General features: G+C 37.2%; 1 pseudogene across 1 annotated transcript; it reads left to right on the top strand.

Moving 5' to 3' along the window:
- The first annotated feature begins 3,213 nt into the window (after positions 1 to 3,213).
- On the top strand, positions 3,214 to 4,219 carry LOC308641655 (olfactory receptor 10N1-like; annotated as a pseudogene). The gene has a single exon. The product of its transcript is annotated as an olfactory receptor 10N1-like (transcript).
- The last annotated feature ends 271 nt before the right edge of the window (positions 4,220 to 4,490 follow it).

Here is a 4,490-nt window from a genome sequence, read left to right as displayed (position 1 = left end):
TTAAAAAAAAAGAAAAAGAAAAATGTTAGACCTTGACTTCAATCTTCTACAAAAGCTGTCTTAATTTTTATTATGGGTGTCCTGTAAATTACTATTTAAATTATCATACTTGGTTCCAGGTGTCTCAGAGGCTTATGAAACTCTCTGGTTGTGAGTCTAGAAATAATAAGATGGAATATTTAGTGATTTAAAAATAACATTTGAAGTTATAAATATTGTTTTTATTGTTTTAACTAAAATTTCAATCTGCCATAGTATAGTTTTCATGAGAAATTTCTTATAGGCTTTCTGTACTTTGAATTTGTATCTTAAAGAAGTCATGGGATTTTTGCTTAAGCCTCAAAAACATGAGTCTTCTCTCCCCTTGTGCATCATGATATCATGTTCCAGCATAATTCATAATTCACTGTTTTGAATGAATTTGAGTGGGGCTTGCATGTGAGGGATACAGTAGGCACTTAAGCAGTGGTCCCCATTCTTCTCCCCTATATACATATTTTTGAGCCCCGTCAAAATCTCCTCAGAGACCAAAGGGTATTCTTTGAAACTTCCCCAAACTGTGCTATCAATGCCAGCTTTGCTCACTCTCATATTAACCCAGAGCAGCAAAAGAGTGTCTTTTCTTTGGCCAGAATGACATAGTAAATAGCAGTCGCTTGAATATCACTAAATAGCATCTGCAAAATGTCAAACATTTTATTAGGTGCCTCACAAAACCTTACTGTGTTTAATCTACTGAAAAACCCTTAAAATATAATATGATCCCTATTTTTGACATAAGTAAAATGAAGGGAAATCAGAATCAAAACTAATAGCAAAAACTAATCTAGATTCACAACTAAATGTTCCCATCTAAAAAATCTTGTCTTTTCTAATCACCATTCCCTATTATCTCCTGTCTTCCAGACAGCAGTAAAATTCTTTATCATTTCCAAAATGTATCATGAATATCATCATATTTAATCTTTATAGCAATTATTGGAGGGAAAATTTTATGGATTAATCAATAACAAGTGTTTATTGAGTATCAATCATACATCAAGCACCATTATAGCAATGTCCCAGAGTTTCAACACTATTTTCCCATTCACTTAATCTATCATAATTTCAGGCACCTGTCTACATCTCTACTTATCCTTGGCATTTTCACAGCTGAAATATCACATATTATTTTGAAAATTTCTCTCTCTTGTTAAACATCTTTTCATAGGAGTGTGTTAAAATACCTACATGGCAGTTACCCTGTTCTCCCTCTCTGTTAATTGAGCCTGATTCAATTGTTCAGAGACCTCCAACTAGGCCTGTGTAGAGGTCGATACTTCAGAGCATGGGCGCCACCTAGCAGCCACACTCTCTCTTAGGTTCTGTACAAATACAAACTGGTTTCAAGTTTAGATGATCCTCCACAGGGAAAAGACAACACTAGTATAGGGGGAAAAATGTAAAGAATGTCATCTTTTTTTCCAACATGAAACCCAAAAGGTCCTAAGACTCAAAGAGCCCACCAACACAATACTCGTAGTCTCTAGAGACTCAATGCCATGACAGAAGGAAAGTAAATACGTCGCATAAACATATTGTGACAATATTCTGTAATTTATTATCTCATGAACCAACATGCATGATCAAATGTATCTTAAACAGGCTATGTGTGTGAATAGTTTTGTCCTATTTTAGGTACTTTACATTCATTGCTTTTCATATTCTCTTCTATGTGTCGCAAAACTTTATTCTTTTCTCTCCAATGTTCCCTGTACTTGGGGAAGTTCATTATGTTCCCTTGACTCTCAACCTCCATCTATCTTTTACATTTTTTCACTCCAGCAATAGACAATGAATGAGTGATTGCCAGTAATTATGAAGATGGTCAATTCTCATCCCATTTATCCTAGATGAGGAATTAGAAAACACTGCACTTAAGTGAAAATATGAATTCCTTTCATTGTGCATGGAATGTAGACTGAAATGCAGATTCACTGCAATGATTGCATTCTGGAATTATTATAAAAGGCTGATAATTGTCTTAGGACAAAATATTCATTTTAGAGCACTTGAAAATTTGATTCCAATAATAAATGATAGTAGATATTGTATTCCAGAGATACAGTGATGAACATGCTCTGCTGTATTTGACAGTACTGTACAGTATATTTATAAATCTGTGAAGAAAGTTAATTAATTCTAAATATTCTTCCCATAATTATTATTTTTAAATACAAATTTTTACATAAAAAATCCCCCAAAGTTGTAGTAATTAAATATTTTAGTTTTATGACTCTAAGTTTTCAAAAAATTACACTATTAACAATGTTCAACTATCTCACATTTGCATTTGATATATAAACAATTTACTTCCCCAGGTATATTCTACTGGTAAGTTATTTTCAGTAAAATAACCATTTTCATATAAGAAAATGTACAAACTACCTGGGAGCAGTGGCACGTGCCTGCAATCCCAGTGGCTCAGGAGGCTGAGGCAGGAGGATTACAAGTTCAAAGCCAGCCTCAGCAACTTAGTGAGGCCCTAAGCAACTTAGTAAGAACCTGTATCAAAATAAAAAATAAAAAGGTCTGCGAATGTGGCTCAGTGGTTGCATGCTCCTAAGTTCATTCCCTGGTACCAAGGGGAAAAAAAGTTTAAACTAAGGAACATATCAAATTATCTAATTAGAATATTATTCAGACAACCCACATCCTATTGCTCCTCGTCATGTATGATTATCCATTTTTCTAGTCAGATATGGGGGTACCCAAGTTAACCTTTCCTGAATACTTAGTCTATCAGGAGACATCTTTGAATAACTACAAAACACTAAAAGGAATACAGAAAATCAAGCTTCCAGGTCAGATAATTATAAGGAATTCATATTATATTGTGTGTTAGTTAAATTGTTAGTTAAATTGTGCTCTTCTGCTTTATATTGATATTTTTTGTTCTCTTAACCCACCCTTTATTTGACCTTGTTAGTGTTTCAGTTTTGCTTTGTATTCATACGTGTGAAGGAGCATGCCTTCAGTTGTGAAGTGGTAGGTGGACTTTGCTAGCATCCAAATGTCTTTAGAATAAAATTCTGAAATTTATTTTCATCATTAACTTTATGGTAAAATAAAATTTGTTGACAATGTGTGCAGTAGCATTGTGTCTGTCATAACCAGCCCCCACCCTCATGTCTTCATGTTCTTTGTGAAAACCCAGAACAGCCTTCCAGCAAGATGGGAAATCATAGTTTGCTGAATGAGTTCATCCTCCTGGGAATCCCTCAGACAGAGGGACTGGAGACTGTGCTCTTGGCCATCTTCTCTTCCATCTACCTCTTCACCCTGCTTGGGAATTTACTCATCTTTACAACAATCATTTCATCCTCCACTCTTCACACTCCCATGTATTTCTTCTTGGGACTTCTGTCTGTTTTTGACATGTTGTTCCCTTCTGTAACCTGTCCCAAGATGCTCTTTTATCTCTCTGGTCTGAGCCGAGCCATCTCTTACAAGGGCTGTGCTGCACAGCTCTTCTTCTATCACCTGCGGGGCTCTACGGAAGGATGCCTCTATTCTGTGATGGCTTATGATCGCTATGTTGCCATCTGTCACCCACTAAGATACATGCTCATCAGGAAACCTGCAGTCTGTGTCAGCTTGGTCACGGTAGCCTTGTTGGTGGGGTGTCTCCAGGCCACCACACTGACCTCCTTTACCTTTCAGTTAACCTACTGTGGCCCCAATCATGTGGACCACTTCTTCTGTGACATCCCTGCAGTTTTACCCTTGGCTTGTACTGACAGCTCTATGTCTGGCCCAGAGAGTGGGCTCCATTAATGTTGGCCTCCTGGCTTTAACGCTCTTATTCAGCATTTGTGTCTCCTACACTCACATTGGGATGGCCATTCTGAGGATTCGTTCAGCAGAGGGCAGACAGAAGGCTTTCTCCACCTGCAGTGCCCACCTCACTGCCATCCTCTGCGCCTATGGACCTGTCATCATCATCTACCTGCAGCGCACACCCAACCCTCTGCTTGGGGCCGTGATGCAGATACTAAACAACATTGTCTCCCCCATGCTGAACTTGTTGATCTACTCCTTAAGGAACAAAGAAGTGAAAAGGTCCCTGAAAAGAGTGTTCCCGAAATATGTTTATTGTTCAGGAATGAATTATGGAGGTTGTATTGGCTTTAAAAATTTTAATGTCCCTGAACACCAATCTCTAATGCCCTTCTCTTAAATAAATATCTACATAATAAGAAACTTTGTCTGGAAGGCATATATTTCGTTTGCCTAAAAATGATTTTCTATCTTGGTATGTATCTGTAGTTGCTGAGACCTCGTATTTAACTCTTATATTATTCTCCATTCCTTTATCCTGGGTAAGAAGTCCAAAGAGAATAGTAAGTAGCTGGAGACATATTTCCTGTCCCTATAATGGGCAGTCAATTTTGCCTGATTCAATAGGGCTGTCTCAGAAATTATCTCCCAAAACCCTGTCTGTGCCAATT

Source organism: Spermophilus citellus (assembly GCF_964194105.1).
Source record: "Spermophilus citellus genome assembly, chromosome: 2".
Taxonomy (NCBI): Eukaryota; Metazoa; Chordata; class Mammalia; order Rodentia; family Sciuridae; genus Spermophilus; species Spermophilus citellus.
Note: the sequence above shows the minus strand (reverse complement) of the source record. Positions and strands in the feature narration are given on the sequence as shown.